This window comes from Sorex fumeus, unplaced genomic scaffold (assembly GCF_029834395.1).
Source record: "Sorex fumeus unplaced genomic scaffold, SorFum_2.1 ptg000065l, whole genome shotgun sequence".
NCBI lineage: Eukaryota > Metazoa > Chordata > Mammalia > Eulipotyphla > Soricidae > Sorex > Sorex fumeus.
In genome coordinates, this window is record NW_026606122.1 from 3,772,991 (window position 1) to 3,796,168 (window position 23,178).

The 23,178-nt window shown below is 39.0% G+C and overlaps 1 long non-coding RNA gene across 1 annotated transcript in view; it reads right to left on the reverse strand.

Moving 5' to 3' along the window:
* The window catches only part of LOC130036773 (uncharacterized), a 35,009-nt gene extending 12,122 nt beyond the window's left edge, over positions 1-22,887 (reverse strand). The window contains exons 1-2 of the long non-coding RNA XR_008794442.1: positions 22,836-22,887; positions 20,887-20,982 (exon numbers count right to left, since the gene is read on the reverse strand). This is a non-coding gene — a long non-coding RNA (uncharacterized LOC130036773). The remainder of the gene's footprint in view (positions 1-20,886; positions 20,983-22,835) is intronic.
* Between the last annotated feature and the right edge of the window lie 291 nt (positions 22,888-23,178).

Here is a 23,178-nt window from a genome sequence, read left to right on the forward strand (position 1 = left end):
AAGAAATTCAAAACATCATCAGAGACTACTTTGAAAGTTTGTGTGCCACGAAACAAGAGAACCTGGAAGAAATGGATAAATTCCTGGATTCCTATAATTTCCCAAGGCTGAATCAAGAAGATCTACAGCACCTAAATAGGCCTATTAACATCAAGGAAATTGAAACTGCAATCAAAAGTCTTCCCAAAAACAAAAGCCCAGGTCCAGTTGGATTCACTAGCGAATTCTTCCAAACATTTAATGAGGACCTATTGCCAGTTCCTCTCAAGCTTTTCCGGGAAATTGAAGAAACAGAAACTCTCCCAAACAGTTTCTATGAAGCTCATATCTCTCTAATACCAAAAGGAAACAAAGACACCACAAAAAAAACTAGAGGCTGATACCCCTGATGAACACGGATGCAAATACTCTCAGAAAATACTAGTAAATAGAATTCAACAATTCATTAAAAGGATCATACACCATAACCAAGAGGGATCCATCCCAGGGATGCAAGGATGGTTGAATATTCGGAAATCAATCAACTTAATCCATCATATAAAAAATTAAAGATAAAAATATGATCATATCAATAGGTGCAGAGAAAGCATTTGACAAGATCCAACCCCCATTTATGTTGAAAACTCTCATCAAAATGGGCTTAGAAGGAACTTTCCTCAAGATAATCAAAGCTATCTACAACAAAAGTATAGCAAGCATTATCCTCAATGGGGAAAATTAAGAACCTTCTCTCTAAGTTCAGGGACAAAACAAGGACGCCCAATCTCGCCACTTCTGATCAATAGAATATTGGAAGTACTTGCAATAGCAGTTAGACAAGAAAAAGATATTAAGGGCTTCCAGATAGGAAAGGAATAAATAAAGCTCTAACTATTCACATATTATATGATACTACATCTAGAGATTCCTAAAGCCTCTATCAAGAAACTCCTAGAAACAATAGAGTTGACAGTAAAGTCGCAGGCTATAAAATCAACACACAAAAACCCATGGACATCCTGTATGCGAATAATGAGACAGAGGAAAGAGACATGAAAAAAGCAATCTCATTCACAATCGTGCCCCAGAAAATCAAGTACCTCGGAATCACCTTAATTATGGAGGTAAAAGACATGTACAAAGAAAACTACAAAACGCTACTCCACTAAATAAAAGAGGACATGAGTAAATGGAAACATCCCATGCTCATGGATAGGAAGAATTACCATTATCAAAACGCAATACTCCCCAAGGCACTATACATATTTAATGCGATCCCTATAAGGATACCATGAAATTCTTCAATGAAATGGATCAAGCACTCCTAAAATTCATTTGGAAAAACAAACACCCACGAATAGCTAAAGCAATTCTTGGGAAAAAGATGATGGGTGACATCACAGCCCCCAACCTCAAACTCTACTACAGAGCAGTAACAAACAATTAAAACAGCAAGGTACTGGAATAAAGGCAGAACTGCAGACCAATGGAACAGGGTGGAATATCCCTACAAACAACTCCAAATGTATAAACATCTGATCTTTGATAAGGGAGCAAGACATGTGAAGTTGAGCAAGGAAATCATCTTTAAGAAATGGTGCTGGCCCCGTTTATAATAAAAACTCTCACCAAAATGGGTTCTGAAGGAACTTTCCTCAAGATAGTCAAAGTCATTTATGGCAAACACATGGCAAGCATTATCCTCAATGGAGAAAAATAAGGGCCTTTCTTCTAAGATCAGGGAAAAGACAAGGATACCCACTCTCTCCACGGCTGTTCAATATAGTACTAGAAGTACTTGCAATAGCGATTAGGGAAGAAAAAGACATTAAAGGCATCCAGACAGGAAAGGAAGAAATCAAGCTCTCACTATTTACAGATGATATGATACTATATCTCGAGAACCATAAAGCCTCTACCAAGAAACTCCTAGAAACAATAGTCTTGTGCAGTAAAGTCACAGGCTATAAAATCAATGCCCAAAAATTCATGGCCCTCCTATACACAAATAATGAGACAGAGGAAAGTAACATAAAAAAATCCCGTTCAAAATTGTGCCCCAGAAAATCAAATACCTCGAAATCAGCCTAAGATGTAAAGGACATCTACAATGAAAACTACAAAACGCTACTCCATGAAATAAAAAGGACACAATGAAATGGAAACATATCCCCTGCTCATGGATAGGAAGAATCAACATTGTCAAAATGGCAATACTCCCAAAAGCATTATATAGATTCAATGCGATTCGATAAGGATACCCATGAAATTCTTCAATGAAATAGATCAAGCACTCCTGAAATTCATATAGAACAACAAACGCAACGAATAGCTAAAATGATTCTTGGGAAAAAGACGTGGGGAGGCATTACCCTCTTCAACCTCAAACTCTAATACAAAGCGGTAATAACTAAAACAGCATGGTAATGGAACAAAGTCAGGACCGCACACCAATGGAACAGGGTGGAATATCTTTACACACAACACCAATTATGAACATCTAATCTTTGGTAAGGGAGGAAGAAACGTGAAGTGGAACAAGGAAAGCCTCTTCAAAAAATAGTGCTGGCATAACTGGACAACCACATACAAAATTTGGGCTTAGAACTCGACCTAACACCATACACTAAAGTCAGATCAAAATAGATTAAAGATATCAACATCAGGCCAAAATCCATAAGATACACTGAAATATCGGCAAAGTATTGAAGGGTAGGCAAAACCCTCCACAATATTGAGGCAAACGCTATCTTCAAAGACGACACTCCACAAACCAACCAAGTGGAAACAGAGATAAACAAATGAAGCTTCTGCACCTCAAAAGATACAGTAATCAAAATACAAAGACAATCTACAGAATGTGAAAGAATATTTACCCAATGCCCATCTAATTAAGGGTTGATATTAAGGATATACAAAGCACTGGTTGAAATCTACAAGAAGAAAACATTTAACCCCATCAAAAAATTGGGTGATGAAATGAACAGAAACTTTCCCAAAGAAAAAAATTAATGGCTAAAAGACATAAGAGAAAATGCTCTACATCACTAATCATCAGGGAGATGCAGATCAAAACAACAATGACATATCATTTCACACCACAGAGACTGGCCCACATTCAAAAGAACAAAAGCAACCTGTGTTGGCGCGGATGTGGCAAGAAAGTGACCCTACTTCACTGCTGGTGTGATTGCTGACTGGTTAAACCCTTTTGGAAAACAGTATGGACGGATTCTCAAAAAATTAGAAATTGAGCTCCCATTTGACTCAGCAATACCACTCCTGGGAATATATCACAGAGAAGCAAAAAAGTACAGCCGAAATGACATCTGCACTTCTATGTTCATTGCTGCACTATTCACAATAGCCAAAATCTGGAAAGAACCTGAATGCCTAAGAACAGATGACTGGTTAAAGAAACTTGGTACATCTACACAATGGAGTACTATGCAGCTGTTAGAGAAGATTAAGTCATGAAAATTACATACAAGTGGTACTACATGGAAAGTATCATGCTAAGTGAAATGAGTCAGAAAGAGAGGGATGGACAAGAAATATTTCATTCATCTGGGGAATATAAAGTATCAAAATGGGAAACTAACACCCAAGAATAGCCGAAATAAGTATCAGGAGGTTCACTCCATGGCTTGGAGGCCATCCGCACATGCTGGGGGGTGAAGGCTGCTCATATAGAAAGGGGAGCACCAACTAAAGGGTATTGGGAGTATCCTCCCAGGATGAGAGATGCATGCTGAAAGTAGACTTTAGACCAAACATGATTGCACCCGATGCCTCTTTTGCAAACCACAGCACCCAAAAGGAGAGAGTGAACAAAAGGGAATTCCCTGCCACAAAGGCAGGTGGGATGGGGGCATGGGAGTTGGGATAACTGATGGTGGAGAATGGGCACTGGTGAAGGGATGGGTACTCGATCATTGTATAACTGAAACCCAAGCACAAAAGTTTGTAAGTCTAAACTGTACCTCATGGTGTTTCACCAATACAAACTTTTTAAAAAATCAAGTACTGAGCGATACCACAGTAGGGAGGGCATTTGTCTTGCACTTGGCCAACCCACGTTCAATCCCCGTCATTGAAAATGTTCTCCAAGGAGACCCAGGAGTAATTCCTGAGTGCATAACCAGGAGTAACCCCTTAACATAGTCCACAAGGAACCTTAAGATAAGATAGGATCTTATCCTTATCTGAGCAGCCTTCTCCCCAAGCATGTGCAGATGGCCTCCAAGCCATGGAGTGAACCTCCTGGTACTTATCTCGGCTACTCTTGGGTGTTAGTCTCCTATTTCGTTACTTTATGTTCCCCAGATGAATGCAATCTTTCTATGTCTGTCCCTCTCTTTCTGACTCATTTAGCATAGCATGACACTTTCCATGTAGTGACACTTGTATGTAAATTTCATGACTTTGTCTTTTCTAACAGCTACATAGTACTCCATTGTGTAGTTGTACCAAAGTTTCTTTAAAAAGTCATCTGTTCTTGGGTACTCAGGTATTTTCCAGATTATAGCTATTGTAAACAGTGCTGCAATGAAAAAACAAGTGCCGATATCACTTCGATTAAACTTTTTTGCCTCTCTGGGATATTATCTGAAGAGTGATATTGCTGGGTCAAGTGGGAAGTCAATTTCTAATTTTTTGAGAATCGTCCATACTGTTTTCCAAAAGGGCTGAATCGTCGGCATTCCCACCAGCAGTGAAGGAATGTGCCTTTCTCGCCACATCCGCGCCAACACTGGTTGTTTTTGTTCTTTTGGATGTGAGCCAGTCTCTGTGGTGTGAGATGATGCTCATTTTTGTTTTGATCTGAATCTCCCTAATGATTAAAGATGTAGAGCATTTTCTCATGTGCCTTTTTGCCATTCGGATTTCATCTTTGAGAAATTTTCTGTTCATTTAATTGCCCCATTTTTGATGGGGTTGGATGTATTCTTCTTTTGGAGTTCTACCAGTACTTTGTATATCCGTGATATCAATCCCTTGTCAGATGTGTATTCAGTGAATATCCTTTCCCATTTGTAGACTGTCTTTGTATTTTGGTCACTGTTTCTTTTGAGGTGCAGAAGCTTCTTACTTTAAGATAGTCCCATTAGTCTATCTCCTTTTTCGCTTGCTTGGTCAGTGGTGTGACATTTTTGAAGATACCATTACATTCAATGTCATGGAGGGTTTAGCCAACTCTGTCTTCAATGTACCTTATGGATTCCGTCTGATATTGAGGTCTTTAATCCATTTTGATCTTACTTACATTTGTACATGGTGTTAGACAGACATCTGAGCCCATTTTTTTTTCATGTAGCTGTCCAGTTTTGCCAGCAAAATTTGTTAAAGAGGCTTTCTTTGTTCCAATTCACATTTCTTGCTCCCGTATCAAAGATTAGATAATCATATGTTTGGGGGAGCTGTCAGTGTATTCAACCCTGTTCCATTGGTCTGCTGTTCTGCCTTTGTTCCAGTACCATGCTGTTTTAATTATTACTGCGTTGTAGTAGAGTTTGAAGTTAGGGAGGTTGATTCCTCCCATTTTCTTTTTCCCAAGAATTGCTTTAGCTATTTGTGGGGGCTTATTGTTCTATATAAATTTCAGGAGTTTTTGCTCCAGTTCTTTGAAGAATGTCATGGGTATCCTAATAGGGATCGCATTGAATTTGTACAATTCTTTGGGAAGTATTGCCATTTTGACAATGTTAATCCTCCCGATCCATGAACAGGGGATATTTTTCCATTTCCTTGTGTCCTCTTTTATTTTCTTAAGCAGAGTTTTGTAGTTTTCTTTGTACAGGTCCTTTACTTCATTAGTTAAGCTAATTCCTAGGTAGTTGATTGTTTGAGGCACAATTGTGAATGGGATTGTTGTTTTCATGTTACTTTCTTCTCTCTCATTTTTTGCGTATAGTAAAGCCATGGACTTTTGGGCATTGATATTGTAGCCTGCAACTTTACTATACAAGTCTATTGTTTCTAGGAATTTCTTGATAGAGGTTTTAGGGTTCTCTACATATAATATCATATCATCTGTGAATAGTCAGAACTTGTTTTCTTCCTTTCCTACCTGGATGCACTTAATATCTTTTTCTTGCCTAATCGCTATTGCAAGTACTTTCAGTACTATATTGAACATCAGTGGAGAATAGGTATCCTCATCTCATCCCTGATCTTAGGGGAAAGGCTCTCAGTTTTTCCCCATTGAGGATGATGCTTGTTGTAGGCTTTTGGTAGTTGGATTTAACTATATTGAGGAAAGTCCTTTTTATCCCCATTTTGCGAAGGTTTTCATCATAAACGGGTGCTGGATCTTGTCAAATGCTTTCTCTGCACTATTGGTATGATCATATGGTTTTTATCTTTTCTTTTGTTGATATAATGGATTTTGTTGATTTATTTCCGAATGTTCAACCATCCTTGCATCCCCGGGATGAATCCCACTTGGTTATGGTGTATGATATTTTTGATGAGTTGTTGAATTCTATTTGCTAGTATTTTCTGAGAGGCTTTGCATCCGTGTTCATGAGGGATACCAACCTGTAGTTTTTTTTGTGGTGTCTTTGTTTCCTTTTGGTATTAGAGAGATATGGGCTTCATAGAAACTCTTGGGAGAGTTTCTGTTTCTTCAATTTCTTCAATTTTCGGTTTCACTAATAAATTTTTTTTAAAAAGGAGGAAGTTCCCAGACAGGAAAAAAGAAAGAAATGGTGCTGGCATAACTGAACAATCACATGTAAAAAATGCACTTAGACCTCGACTAAACACAATGCAAAAGACTCAGATCAAAATTGATTAAATACCTCAACATCATACCAGAATCCATACCTTGAAGACAAGGTCGGCAAAACCCTACACGATATTGAAGCTAACGGTATCTTCAAAGATGACATGCCACTGACCAACCAAGTGGAAACAGATATAAACAAATGGGACTATATTAAACTAAGAAGCTTCTGCACCACAAAAGATACAGTGACCAAAGTATAAACACAATCTACAGAATGGAAAAGGATATTTGCCCAATGACTATCCGATAAGGGGTTGTTATCTAGGGTATACAAAGCACTTGTTGAACTTCACAAACAGAAAACATCCAACCCCATCAAAAAATGGGGTGATGAAATGAACAGAAACTTTCTCAAAGAAGAAATATGAATGGCTATAATGCACTTGAGAAAATGTTCTACATCACTAATCATCAGGGAGATGCAGATCAAAACAACAATTAGATATCATCTCACACCACTGAGACTGGCACACATCCAAAAGAATAAAATCAACTGCTGAGGAGAAAGGGACTCTCATTCACTGCTGGTGGGAATGCCGATTGGTTCAGCCGTTTTGGAAAACAGTATGGACGATTCTCAAAACATTAGAAATTGAGCTCCCATTTGACCCAGTTATACAACTCCTGGGAATATATCCTGGAAAGGCAATAAAGTATAGTCGAAATGACATCTGCGCTTGTATGTTCATTGTTGCACTCTTCACAATAGCCAAAATCTGGAAAAAAAATCAAGTGCCTGAGAACAGATGACTGGCTAAAGAAACTTTATTACATCTACACAATGGAATACTATGTAGCTGTTAGAAAAGATGTCCTGTCCTGTCCTCCGGTTGTTCATCAATTTACTCGAGCGGGCCCAGTAACGTCTCCATTGGATACTTTGTTGTTACTGTGTTTGGCATATCGAGTACATCACGGGGAGCTTGCCAGACTCTGCTGTGCGGGCGAGATACTCTCGGTAGCTTGCCGGGCTCTCCGAGAGGGGCGGAGGAATCGAACTCGGGTCAGTCATGTTGGCTGCGTGCAAGGCAAACGCCCTACCCGCTGTGCTATCACTCCAGCCCTAGAAAAGATGAAGTCTTGAAATTTGCATACAAGTGGTTCTACATGGAAATTATCATGCTAAGTGAAATGAGTCACAAAGAGAGGGGCATACGTAGAAGCCTGTACTCTTCTGGGGAATATAAAGTTACAGAATGGGAGATGAATACCCAAGAATAGATGAGATAAGTACCGGGAGGTCTGCTCCACATCTTGGAAGCTGGCAGCAGATGATAGGGGGGAAAGGCAGCTCAGATAGAGAAGGGAACACTAAGTAAAGGCTGTTTAGAGGACTCGCTCGAGATGTGAAATGTGTGCTGAAAGTAGACTATAGATCAAACACGATGGCCACTCAATACTTCTATTGCAAACCACAACACTCCAACGAAAAGAGAGAGCAAGGGAATACCCTGCCACAGAGGTGGGGCGGGGTGGGGGGATGGGGTCGGGGGTGGAAGGGCTACTGGTTTCCTTGGTAGTGGAGAATGGGCACTGGTGAAGAGATGGGTACTCGATCATTGTATAACTGAAACCCAAGCACGAAAGTTTGTAAGTCTACAACTGTACCTCATGGTGTTTCACTAATAAAAAAATTAAAAATAAAAATAAACTACCTGGGAATATACTGAACAAAATAGGTTTTAAAACCTATCACTTCTAAAAGAAATACAAGATAAAAAAGAAAAAAACACATCCCCTACTCATGTACTGTAAGGACTAGTAGTCAAAATAACATTTCTACCACTGCACTATACAGATTCAATCAATTCCTAATAAAATGCCCATGATAATTTTTAGAGATACTGTCAAGATTTACATGGAATAATAAAAATCCTTGAATAGACAAAGATATTCTAGGGAAAAAAGAATACAGAAGGCGTTTAATTCCACAATTTTCAATTATACTATAAAAATATAGGAATCAAGACAATGCAGTAATGAAGTAAAGAGAAACTCCCAGACCAATGGAACATAATTAAGACCCCAGAGACAGATCCTCAGGTATATGGACAGCTAATCTTTGACGAAGGAGCTAAGAATATGAAGTGGATCAAGGAAAGCCTTTGTAGCAAATGTTGTTGGTAAAGCTGGTCTGTCATTCACAGGTGAAAAATTGAACTCAGATGCCATCTCACATCATTCACAAAAGTCAACTAAAATGTATTAAATAATTCAATATCAGACCTCAATGCATAAATTACATTGCGGAAAACATAGGCAGAAACCTCATGAAATTGAAACTGGAGGTAATTTTAATGATACAATGCTACTGATCGAACAAACAAAAACAAATATAGCAAAGGGGACTGCATAAATTTTTTTAAAATTATACGCCACAAAAGAAATTATCACTAGAAAAATATACCCTAGAAACTCATTTGAAAAAAAGGGTTTATTCTATTTTATTTCATTCAATTTATATAAAGCACTTGTGAAACTTAAGAAAATTAAACTCCATAAAAAAGGGGGGAAGTGAACAAACACTCTTTCAGAGAAGAAGACATCTGTAGATGTCCATTCGATATATGGGGGATGTTTCTCATCACTTTTAAGCAGGAAAATGCAAATCAAAACTATCTTATACAAGTGAGACTGGCACACACAAAAATATAAATAGTGCTTACATGGATATGGGGGAAAAGGAATCCATTGTTGGTGGCACTGTGAATTGGTTCTACTTCTTTATAAAACAACACGGATACTTTTTCTCAAGACTAAAAATTGAGCTTCCACTTCTTGGTTTCAACCCCAAGGTCCAAAACCTATTTTGAAAATAAATTTGTGCTCATATAAAAGGAAGCTCAGATAGAGAAGAGAGTACCAAATGAAGGGTGTTGTGAGGGCCCTCCCAGGGTGGGAGAAGCATGCTAAAAGTAGTCGATAGACCAAACATGATTGCCACTCAAAGCCTCTCTTGCAAAACACAGTACCCAAAAGAAGAGAGAGAGATCAAGGGGGAATACCCTGCCACAGAGGCAGGATGGGACGGGGGGGGGAAATGAGGGTTGGGGGGGATGCTGGGACCCGTGGGGATGGATGACGGGCACTGGTGGAGGGATGGGCACTTGATCATTGTATAACTGAAACCCAAGCACAAAATTTGTAAGCCTATAACTGTACCTCATGGTTTTTCACTAATAAAAAAAGAAAAAAAAATTGTGCTCATATGTTCATTTCATCATTTTTCACAATTTCCAAAATCTGGAAAAAACCCAGGTATCCAAGAACGGCCAAGACTCAGAGACTATAAAAACCAGCTCCCGGAAGAAGAACAGTGCAGTCTCCTGCCCCCGCGCCTGACTGTCCTCGCCACCGGGGCCCCTTGGAGGGGAGCGGGTTGAGCTTTCCTCACCGCCCTGACCAGGGCTCCGGCAGCTAAAGACCTCCAGGACCAGCCACCACCATGCTGAGACCACTCTCCGCACACATGAAGGTACTGGCAGAGGGACAAAGTCACGCAGGTTCCAGGGCCGAGATCTCCAAGCCTACTCGGATTTGGGCCAAGCATCCTCCACCCAGATCCTCCAAATTCCAGTAGTAGGTGGGAGTCACACCCACCAACTAGCCCCCTGGCGCCATGTAATCCCATCAATGGCCAAGACTCAGAGACTATAAAAACCAGCTCCGACATCCTATTATGACATCTTATTATCTCATTCCTACTTTGGACAAACTGGCAGGCTACTGAAAGTAGCCTGCCCACACGGCAGAGTCTGGCAAACTCCCTGTGGCGTACCCAATATGCCAAATACCAGTAACAATGATGGGTCTCATTCTCCTTGAATATAATCTCAGGGCTAGGATGGAGACGTTACTGGGGCCTGCTCGAGGCAATCGACGATTAACAGGATGATTTGTGATTTGTGATTTGTGATCCAAGAACAGGTGACAGAATAAAGAAAGTGTGGTATATATACACAATACTACTCAGTAATAACAAAAGATAAATTATTCTATGATGATAAAAATAGATGGAACTAGAGAGTAGAACTGCATAGCTGCTGAGTAAAATTGGTAAAAAAAGACAGTGATGAAAACAGAATTATCTCTCTCATATGTGGAATATAAAGAACCATAGTAAGGAAAAACAGGTCCTTCCCTTCCTCTCTCCCTCCCTCCCTTCCTTCCCTACCAAGCCACAATCACTGACCCCTTCGTTTCTTAATAGGTGGTAATTCTTTTTGAAAAAAGAGCATCAAGTTGGTCAAAGGAAACATAGCCTGAGAACTGGTCTACAGAACTGACCCACCATGATGGGTGATGTTGGATGTAAGTTGATGAGGTCAGAACATTCTGTGTGAGGGGTGTGATGTTGGAATATTGTATGCATGCATGAAGCCCTATAATTAAGTTTTGTAAATCAAATAAAAATGTTTACACTTAGCTTGCTAAGGGAGAGCAGGAGATGTAGATAAGATGGAACCCTGAGGCAATGGTGGAGGGAAGCAGATACTGGTGGAGGGTATGCTGTTGAGTTTTTGTATGATCGAAACCTTCTCATTAGCCATATTTATATTTTAAGTTACAATGCCTCAAATAATATTTTAGAAGTAGTTAAAAATTACTGCCAGGAGGACCTAAAAGATATCACAGTGGCTGTCCCGGGTTCAATTCCCTGCATCCCATACGATCTCCCCTGAAACCACCAGTAATTTTCTCCAAACACAGAGCCAAGAGTAAGCCCTAAGCACTGCCGGTGTGGCCAAAAAAAAAAAAATAAGTGAAGCAACCTAGCACACACACAAAATAAAGCCAGCAGCTTAACCACAGCCTAGACTTCTATGCAAATTGTGCATTATCAGGCATAAAACAATAACTTTTTAATACATTAAGTTTTGCGGTATTATAAAGAAATGCATATTTCTCAAGTCAATAATAGATTAAAGACTATGAATCTATTTACTTAATTAAATAACAAGTACAGGAGTCAGGGTTATTTTACAGAGGTTTGGGAACATGTAATACCCAACACAAGTTTGATCTGTGGCAACACTTGGCCTTCTGGGCATCATTGGGCATCATGGCCCTGGTTACCACCAAGCATTGTTGGTGTATCCTGGAGGCTCCCAGACAAGCTGTTTCCCTGGTGTCTCTCAGCATCATGAGGTTCAAGCGACACCACATCTTTGGGTCCTAGCACTGAACCACCAGTTCAGGTCGTTGAGTATACCAAAAGCGGTTGTTTAAGTCCCACTAAGCACCTCATAGGAGAATCTCCGCCAAAAAACAAGTATAAAGAAAAATAGCCCATGAATTTTATTAAAATCAAATCAAATGAACACATCAAAAAACCCAGAGTAATTAAAATACATTGATCTGAAATACTCTTCAAATTTATCTAACAAATAATGCCTGAAATACTCCTCAAAATTATATCATCAATAACGTCCTACACTTAGAATAGCTTGACAAGAAGTTACAGAAGATCATTCCACCATTTGGATTATATCTCTTGCAAAAATACTTCACTGACCTAGTCCAAATTTTATATAGGGCTGGAGCGATAGCACAGCGGGTAGGGCGTTCGCCTTACACGCGGCCAACATGGCCGACCCGAGTTCGATTCCTCCGCCCCTCTCGGAGAGCCCGGCAAGCTACCGAGAGTATTCGATATGCCAGACACAGTAACAAGGAAGTCTCCAATGGAGACGTTACTGGGCCCGCTCGAGCAAATCGACGATCAACGGGAGGGCCTTTTACTTTACTTTATTCATAGAAAAGTGGATACTTGTGCCATTTGTACTTATTTTCTTGGTCTAAACAATTATACCATGACTTTTAATTCTCAAAAGGACCCATTTGGTTGACAAAAATCTCTCTGTAAATTAGTTTTTAAGGCCCTACCAATATAGATGCTTGAAAAATACTGTTACTTTTTAGTCTTGCTTACAATTTAAAGACCAACCAAAAATCTGCAAAGGACTGGACTGCATGCTTTGCATGCAAAAGACTTGGTTCAATCCTGGCACCAGTTGGTCCCCTGAGCACCAACAAGAGCATACTGAAGCACTGAGTGAGAGTATTCCCTGAGTATTACCGAATTTCAAAAAATAAGGGAAAAAAGAAAACAGAACATTCAAAATTTACAAATCCATACTAGATTTATGTCTGAGTGATTGTGGCTTTTGAGGAAGTTCTGGAAAATTAAAGAAAAAACATCAATGCTAAAGTGTTTTTAGGCATCTGTATTGTAATATGGGGAAAAATACACTTATGTCTTTTTTGTTTTTGTTTTTAGAGCCACAGTCAGCACTGCTCAGGGCTCACTCCTTGCAGAGCTCAGGGGATCAATAGTACCCACTGTACTATTGCTTCTACCCCCATCTGGCATCTTAAATATCATTCAAATAATCTTATGTGTTATTACTAAAAATAGTATCATTGTAGCAAAGAGCAATCACTTCATCTGCAGAGTTAATGAACCAAATACCTGTTTCTGAACTTTTCAAAGGCATAGTATTAAGTGACACCATTTTTTCATATCAGGGCCACCTCTGTGCTCCCCCACTCCACCACACCAATCTTTTCCTGACACATTTTATGGCAGCCACCTTCCTTTTCAGGTTCTCATATAAATAAAGTTATTCAACTTAGCAATAAACCATGTTGCTGAATAAGCTCTTCAGGTTCATTACTATTGCAATAAAACGGAGATCAAGACGTTATGACCATTAGACTTGAACGCGGCACTTGGCTTTCTCTGCTTATGCACCCCAGGCATCCTCTAGGACACTGGGAGGCTCACCATCTCTGATCCTCTTCCTATTCATACCCAATGTTGTGCCTGGTCTTCTTCCTCCCCCAGGTTGTAACCCCCACACACACCAGGTACCCCCTACAGGGCGTGGCCTCTACAGAAGTGGGCGGGGCCTCTACAGAAATGGGTGTGGCCTAATTTTGGTGTGGCCACAGGTAGTTAACTCATACCCAGCAATCTCGTGTAACATCTCAGTCTTCATACCTCCACACCAACATGAAGAAACAACGCAAATCCCCACCACTAGGGGAGGACAATGAAAAGAGTCCAGAAGCCTCAGTAGATGCTACTCACCTAAAGGAACCTCTCTGAGAAAGAATTCAGGTATAAAGTAATGAAGATGTTCAATGAACTCAATGAAACAGTGAGACAGATATCCAGTAAATTAAAGGAGGACATAAGAGAAACAATCGAGAAAATACAAGAATAAATGAGAGCAGAAATTGGAAAGCTATGCACAGAAATGTCACAAATAAAAGACTCGGTACATAAAATAAAAAAAACTCAGTCTGTGTCCTCAACAGTAGAATGATCACAGTTGAAGACAGAATCAGTGAGCTGGAAGAACAGCTGCACCAAACCTACAGGCAACAACAAACAATGGCAAGAGACCTCAAAATAGCTAAAGAGCGAATCAGAGTCCTAGGAGATGATTCCAAGAGGAACAACATTAGAATCACTGGAGTACCAAAAACTCAGGGAAACAATCCCAAAGAAAAAGCCATGGTTAAACAAATAATTGCTGAAAAGTTCCCAGAGCTGGACAATGCAGCCATCCAGATTCAACGAGCCCGAAGGGTGCCAGCTAAAAGAGACCCTAACAAAAACACTCCAAGACATATCATAGTTCGAATGCTGAATGCTGCGGATAGAGACACAATACTGCAAGCAGCAAGGTCAAAGAAGGAAATCAAATACAAAGGATTTACAGCAGACCTATCAGAGGAAACCCTCCAAGCACGAAGGCAATGGTGAGATATAATGAAAAAACTCACTGAAATGAAAACTTCACTAAGAATACTCTATCCGGCTAAACTCTCACTGAAACTCGAAGGAATGGTACACTATATTCTAGACAAACAGCAGCTCAGGAACTTCATAGACTCGAAACCAAACCTAAAAGAAGGGCTACCTAAAAAACCAAACCTAAAAAAAGGGGCTACTATAAGACAAGACAAACCCTACAAGCACAAAAGACTCTTACAGAAAGATGACACAAAACCCCAGAACAATAATCTCTCTCAACGTCAATAGTCTAAATTAATCAATTAAGAGACACAGAGTGGCAAAATGGATTCAGAGACAGAACCTAACATTATGCTGCCTAAAAGAAACTCATCTGAACAGTCAGAGAAAACAAAGACTCAAACTTAAAGGGTGTAAAATAATCCTGCAAGCAAACAGCTCCCTCAAAAAAGCTGGAGTGGCTATACTAATATTCAACAACATTAATTTCAGGTTGAAAAATATTAGATGGACGGCGAAGGCTATATTCTATTCATCAAGGGATACCTACAACAGGAAGAAATCACACTCTTAAATGTATACGCACCTAATGAGGGAAAACTAAATATTTAAAACAACTGCTAACAGATTGTAAGGAGGACATTGCTAGCGACACAATAATAGCCAAAGATTTCAACATCGCCTTATCACCTCTGGATAGATCAAAAAGAAATATACTCAGCAAGGAAACATTGGCTTTCAAGGAAGAAATAGAAGAGAGAGGTCTTATAAACCTATACAGGGCTATACACCCAAAAACCTATACAACCCAAAAAGAAAGAATACACATTCTTCTCCAGTGCACACAGAACATTTTCCAAAATAGACTATGTGCTAGGACACAAAACATACCTCAATAGAATCAGGAAGATAGAAATAGTATCAACAATCTTTTCAGAACACGATACACTGAGAATAGAAGTGAATCACACACAGACGTGGAGAACCAAATCAAACACCTGGAAATTAAACAACTCAATGTTGAACAACGAGTGGGTCAGGAAGTTAAAGACAAAATCAAAAGATACTTGGAAACAAATGAGAATGAAGACACGAGCTACCAGAACCTATGAGATGCAGCTAAATCCGTGTTAAGGGGGAAAATTATAGCTCTGAAAGCATATTTCTGGAAGGAAGGAAGAAAGCGCCCACATAAACAACCTAACAGTTCAAGATTTTAGAAAAGGACCAACAAAAGGAGCGCAAACCAGGCAGAAGGAAAGAGATCATAAAACGTAGAGCAGAAATCAATGACATGGAAACCCAAAAACAATCCGAAAGACCAATGAAACCAAGAGCTGGTTCTTCAAGAAAATATACAAGATAGATAAACAACTAGCAAGACTCACAAAGAAAGAGGGAAACCTAATAGACTGAATCAGAAATAAGAAGGGGGATATCACAACAGAAACCAAAGAAATTCAAAAGATCATCAGAGACTAATTTGAAAGTCTGTATGCCATAAAACAGGAGAACCTATAAGAAATCGATAAATTCCTGGACTCCTGTAATCTCTCAAGGATGAATCAACGACATCTGCACTTCTATGTTCATTGCTTCACTGCTCACAATAGCCGAAATCTGGAGAAACCCCGAGTGCCCAAGAACAGATGACTGGTTAAAGTAACTTTGGTACATCTACACAATGGAGTACTATGCCGCTGTTAGAAAAAATTAAGTTATGTAATTTACATACAAGTGGTACTACATGGAAAGTATCATGCTCAGGAAAATGACTTCAAAAGAGAGGGACACACATAGAAAGATTGCATTCATCTGGGGAATATAAAGTAACAAAATAGGAGACTACCACCTAAGAATAGCCAAGATAAGTACCAGGAGGTTCATTCTATGGCTTGGAGGCCAGATGCACTTGCTAGGGGGAAAAGCAGCTCAGATAGAGAAGGGAGCACCAAGTAAGGGGTGTTGGGAGGATCCTTCCAGGATGGAAGATGCATGCTGATAGTAGACTATAGACTGAACATGATTTCCACTCAATGCTTCTTTTGCAAACCATAACACCCAACAGGAGAGAGAGAGAGAACAAAAGGGAATTCCCTGTCACAGGGGTTGGGTGGGATGGGGGATGGGGGGTGGGAAGGATACTGGGATCTTTGGTGGTGGGGAATGGGCACTGGTGGAGGGATGGGTACTCGATCTTTGTATAACTGAAACCCAAGCAGAAAAAAAATTTAACTCTACAACTGTACCTCTAGGTGTTTCACTAATAAAAAAAGATATAATGACCATTAAAAAGATTTCTACTAGAAAACACAAGGTTGGTGGTTCAGGGTGTAAATTTCCAAAATATGGTGGTGGGAGGGTATAATGGTAGTGGGATTGGTGTTCAAATATTGAATGTACTCAAATATTGTGAACTGTAGCACTGTAGAATGTCCTCCTGTAGTTCATCGATTTGCTCAAGCAGGCACCAGTAACATTTCCATTGTGCGAATTGTTGTTATGGTTTTTGGCATATTGAATACGCCACCCAGGTCCTCCAAATCCCAGTAGGCGGGGGTCACACCCACCACCTGGCCCCCTGGCGCCGTGTAATCCCATCAACGGCCAAGACTCAGAGACTATAAAATCCAGCTCCCAGAACCGCATGGCCGCATTCGCGGCCGTGCGACGTCTTATCAGGACATCTTTTTATGACATCTTATGATCTCATTCCTACTTTGGACAAACTTGCAGGCTATCGAATGTAGCCTGCCCACAGGGCAGAGTCTGGCAAACTCCCCGTGGCGTACCAAATATGCCAAATACCAGTAACAATGATGGGTCTCATTCTCCTAAAGAGCCTTGAATATAATCTCAGGGCTAGGATGAAAGAGACATTACTGGGGCCTGCTCGAGGCAATCGACAAATAACAGGATGATGAAATTAAAAAAATGAAATGAATACGCCATGGGTATCTTGCCAGGCTCTTCCATGCGGGCGGGATATTCTCAGTAGATTTCCTGGCTCTTCAAAAGGGACACAGGAATCAAACCCAGGTAAATCATGTGCAAGGCAAATGCTCTACCCGCTGTGCTGTTGTTTCAGCCCATTGTGAACTACTTTATAAAAATAAAATAAAATTTTTAAATAAAATAAAATTGTTTATGGCAACTTAGTTGGTACCTATGCACTTATCAACTATTTGTTTACAAGAATTTCTGTTCATATTGAAAGGTTAAGATACTTATTCTCATTTTATATAAATAGCATCTAGTAAATTACTTTCAACCAAGGAGACACCAGCAAATAAACAGTATAAGACAACCCAACTGAGAAACAGTTACAAAACAACCAGTCTTAATTAAAAAACCATGAAACATAAAGAAGCATACCTGGGCTGGAGCGATAGGACAGCGGGTAGGGCGTTTGCCTTGCACGCAGCTGACCTGGCTTTGATTCCGAGCATCCCATATGGTTCCCTGCGCACCACCAGGAGTAATTCCTGAGTGCATGAGCCAGGAGTAACCCTGTTGCATCACCAGATGTGACCCAAAAAGCCAAAAAAAAGAAGCACACCTCTAAAATATTAGACGACAAAAGTAAAAAAACTAACTGCACTGGGTAGTCTTGGAATAGATCCTGGCTTTGAAAATAATACTAATGTACATTACTAAGTCTACTGAATTAATATTATTGATGTTCCTCAATCATTAAGTTCCTATATTTGGTCATAGTGTTGTATTTTAAATTTTTCTCCTTAGCAAATTCAGTTAATTTCCTCAGAAAATAAAGTATTAGAAATGATTCAAGGAATAACAGTATCTGCATCAATATTTAAAGAGAGGATGGTGGGGCCAGAGCAGTAGTACAGCATGGCCAACCTGGGTTAGATCCCCAGCATCAGCATCCTATATGGTCCCCCGAGCATCACCAGGAGTAATTCCTGAATCCTCTGAACATTGCCAGGTGTGACACAAAATAAATAAATAAATACAGAATGGTATGTACCGAGTATTACGAGTTGGTAAATTGAGAATACATGAGCACTCTATACTATCTTATAACTTTCCTATCAATTTTAAATATTTTTCAAAGTAAAAAGTTTTTGATAAAGAATATATGACAAGTATATTATAGCTCAAGAGGAAACAATATATGAAAATAATTAACATTTTTATTTCATAAAAAGTAAATTAAAATCTGAGACCTAACTGCAATATAGCTGTGTCACTGTAAACTGATTAAATAAATTTAGGAACAGAGGAAAAAACTTGCCAAGAACAAACGAAACTTGTGGTTTAAGTAAAATACCATTCAAAATAGTTTTCCACTAATTTAAACGCTCAAGTACATCCGAGTCTGGATGATAAATATTACTGTCACACTAGTTTTAAGTCTCTGTCACCATGGATATTCAGATGCAAAGAAAAATATATCAACTTTATAAAAAAATTTTATTAGTGAAACACCATGAGGTACAGTTGTAGACTTACAAATTTTTGTGCTTAGATTTCAATTATACAATGATCATGTACCCATCCCTCCACCAGTGCCCATTTTCCACCACCACGGGTCCCAGTATCCCTCCCACGCTCCCATCCCCCCCATCTCACCCTGCCTCTGTGGCAGGGCATTCCCTTTTGTTCTCTCTCTCCTTTTGGGTGTTGAGGTTTCAACTTTTAAAGCAGCTTTAAAGTTAAGGCTCAATAAAACAAGAAAGAAAAAGAAAAATCTACAAATACATATGATTTACTCTAAAAGACAATGATTCTTTTTTTTAGATTTTATTGAATCACCATGAGACAGTTGCAAGCTTTCATGTTTGGGTTACAATCACACAATAATCAAACACCTATCCCTCCACCAGTGCACATTCCCCACCACCAATATCCCTGGTATACCCCCCTTTCACACCCTCCGCCTGCCTCTATGGCAGACATGATTCCCCATAATCTCTCTCTACTTTTGGGAATTGTTTTGCTATATAGATACTGAGAGGTCATCATGTTTAGTCCTTTTTCTACTTTCTGCACACAAATCCCATCCCGACCAATCCCTCCAGCCATCATTTGCTTAGTGATCCCTTCTCTATTCCATCTGCTTTCTCCCCTTTGCTCATGAGGCAGGCTTCCAGCTATGGAGCAATCTACCTGTTCCGTGTATCTACTATTCTTAGTGTCAACCTCATGTTATGTTGTTTTATACTCCACACATGAGTGCAATCCTTCTATGTCTGTCCTCTTTTCTGACTCATTTCACTTAGCATGATACTCTCCAGTCTATCCATTTATAAGTAACGTTCATGATTTCATCTCTCCTGACAGCTGGATAATATTCCATTGTGTACCAAAGTTTCTTTAACCAGTCATCTGTTCTAGGGCACTTGGGTTGTTTCCAGTGCTGCAATGAACATATAGGTACAGATGTTATTTCTACTGTGCTTTTTAAGGCAATAATTCTTAAGAAAAATTCTGACAAATAAAATATACTACTTTGTCACTTAGTTATACAATTATTACTGGGATAAGTAAAATGATCCATACAATTGAAAAAGTATGATGGGGGCTGGAGATATGATGAAGGAATGGGGGTAAGGTGCTTGTCTTGCATGCAGCCATCTCTAGTTCAATCCCCAGTATCACATATTGTCTCCTTAAACATGACCAGGAATGATCCCTGAGCACTGAAACAGGAGTAAGGAGGAATAAGAAGAAGGAGGAGGAGGAAGATGAGGAAGAGGAGAAAGAAGAAGAGGAAAAGGAAGAAGAGGAAGAGGAAAATGGGAGGAAGAGGAGGAAGAGGAAGAGGGGAAAGAAGAGGAGGAAGAGGAAGAGGAAAGAAAGAGAAGGAAGACAAGGAAGAAGGAGGAGGAGGAGGAGTATGCTAACTTTTTGTGGTTTTACAGAATTTATATTCAAAAATAGTAGTACTTTCAGTACTTTCATGTGATATACTTCGACTACATGATTCAATTAGTTTCCCCCCATATACACACTGATGGCACTTTCAATCAAACTTCTGGTATCTTAACTTTCGCTGCAGCGATAGCACAGCGGTAGGGTGTTTGCCTTGCACGCAGCCAATATGGCCGACCCGAGTTTGATTCCTCCGCCCCTCTCGGAGAGCCTGGCAGGCTACCGAGAGTACCTCGCCCGCACGGCAGAGCCTGGCAAGCTGCCCGTGACGTATTCGATATGCCAAACACAGTAACAACAAGTCTCATGATGGAGACGTTACTGGGCCCGCTAGAGCAAATCGATGAACAATGGGAGGACCGTGACCATGACCGTTTATATGTATTATTTTTTTGCTAAGTAATAATAAGATTGTGGAAACAAGCAACACAATGACCGGAATTGGGTAATATACCTGAATCAGGATTAGATGGCATGTCCTCTTCCATAGAAGGCTCATCCACAAATTCTTCCTGTTCCTCATCCTGGAGAGAATCTTCCACTTCAATTTCTTATATAAATAAAGATATTAATCTGAGCTTCAAACCATAATGTCACTAAATAATATCTATAATTAAGTATTGAAATTAATCTGATACATAAGAAATCAATATGCACTAAATAGTTTTCTGCTAGAAAGTGGACTTGTATTTATCAAATGTTATCTCATTTTATGAACTTATTTCTTTTAAAAATGTTTAGTATTACTTATTTGGCTCTTTTATAGCTTTTATAGCTATTAAATACTTCTGTTGCAATATCAACCAAATCAACTATTTCTTTATGTAAATAACTTTCATAAAATTGTAATCTCATGACTTTTATCATTCTGATTTATATCCTTAGCATTCATTATGCTACCTGTCACCAAGTAGGTCCCAATAAATGAGAAGGAAGAGACAAATTCCGTTTGAAGAATAGTTACAAACCAACTGGTTTGAATTCCAAAATAAACATCAAAAATGGGAGATGCATGCTGAAAGTAGACTATAGACCAAACATGATTTCCACTCAATTCCTCTTTTGCAAACCACAGCACCCAAAAGGAGAGAGAGAGAGAGAAAAAAAGGGAATGCCCTGCCACAGAGGCAGGGTAGGATGGGGGCATGGGGGGTGGGAGGGATACTGAAATTAGTGGTGGTGGAGAATGGGCACTGGTGGAGGGATGGGTAAAAATTCAGTTATACAAATCATTGTATAACTGAAACCCAAGCACAAAAATTTGTAAATCTACATCTGTACCTCATGGCGTTTCACTAATAAAAATTTTTCAAAAATTAAATACAAAGAAAGATGGAGGCACACCTCCAGGTAGTGAACACCAAAGACAAATAACAACTAGCATTAGTGGTTGGTCATGGATTGGACTAAGAGTTAGAAAATATGCTATATGTTATATTATTAGACCTAATGAGTAAGATGTTTTTCTATTTGAATTTTTCTGTATTTTCTCATAATGCTGGATTTTACAAAAGACTTTCCTTGTCTTAGGAAATATATATTTGGAATTACCCAAACATTAAAGAGTGATAGCGTAAATTTGTTTTTACATGACTCAGCAATAGTGATGTGGCTATTAGTTTTTAAAGAGAAGGATTTATATGGCAAAAGAGAACAGGTAAATATGGAAAAAGGAAATTGGAATACACTACACTCTTATAATTTTTCTAGTTTTCAAATATTTTAAAGCAATATAAGTCTAGGAACAATATATGGAAAATAGATCGTGGATTAAGAGACAACAATATGGAAGACTTTTGTAAGAATTAGGAAATGAATTCACATTTTAATTTCACCTATAATGGGAAAATATTTCATTACAATTTAAGAGCTAACTATAATATCTGGATTTGCTTACCTTTGTATAAAATACCATAAAACAAGAAAACACCATTTTAAGATTTAAAAGTAAATGAGGGGCCTGAGCAATAGTATAGCACATAGAGTATATCAGGTATGGTGCCTGCCTTGCATGCAGTCAACCTGGGTCCAATCCCTAGCACTTCATATGGTTCTTCTAAGCACCAAAGGCATGAGCACAGACCTAGGAGTAAGCCCCGAGCACCATAGGATGTGGCCTAAAAACAAAACAAGCACATAATTCTCTCTCAATTTAATTTCATTTGATATAATCAGATATACAGGGCCAGGGAAAGAGTGTATTTTCTAGTCAAAAAAACTTTAAATATGACTGAATGAAATGCTCAAATAGGGAAAATTCACAGAAAAGTATTTCAGTCAGCTGAAATCTCTCTTTCCCTTACCAAATTGGTTTTCAATCAATTTTCAGGGTCATCTTATTTTATGAATTTACTACTATAATATCATAAATAAAATATGAAACATCCTTTTATCCCTGTTCACCTTGAAATATGGGTGGTTCTTCATTCTCCTCTTCTACATCTTCTTCATCTTCTTCATATTCTAGCTCTTCTTCATTTTCAATACCAGGAAACTCAAGTAGTGATACATCAATGCCAGGGTCATCATTACCTGATTTGTTAATCTTGGGGAAAATAGTTATAAATGAAAACACAGTTATTCATACTATGAAAATATAAAACATGAATATAAAAAACAGTACATGGAAGTAACTAATCACTTATTGTGTTTTTTCTTACATTCCTTTTTGTAAATACTCCCAAGAATTACTTTTTCTGAAGGCAGAGTGATAGTACAGCAAGTAGGGGACTTAGGTTGAACATGG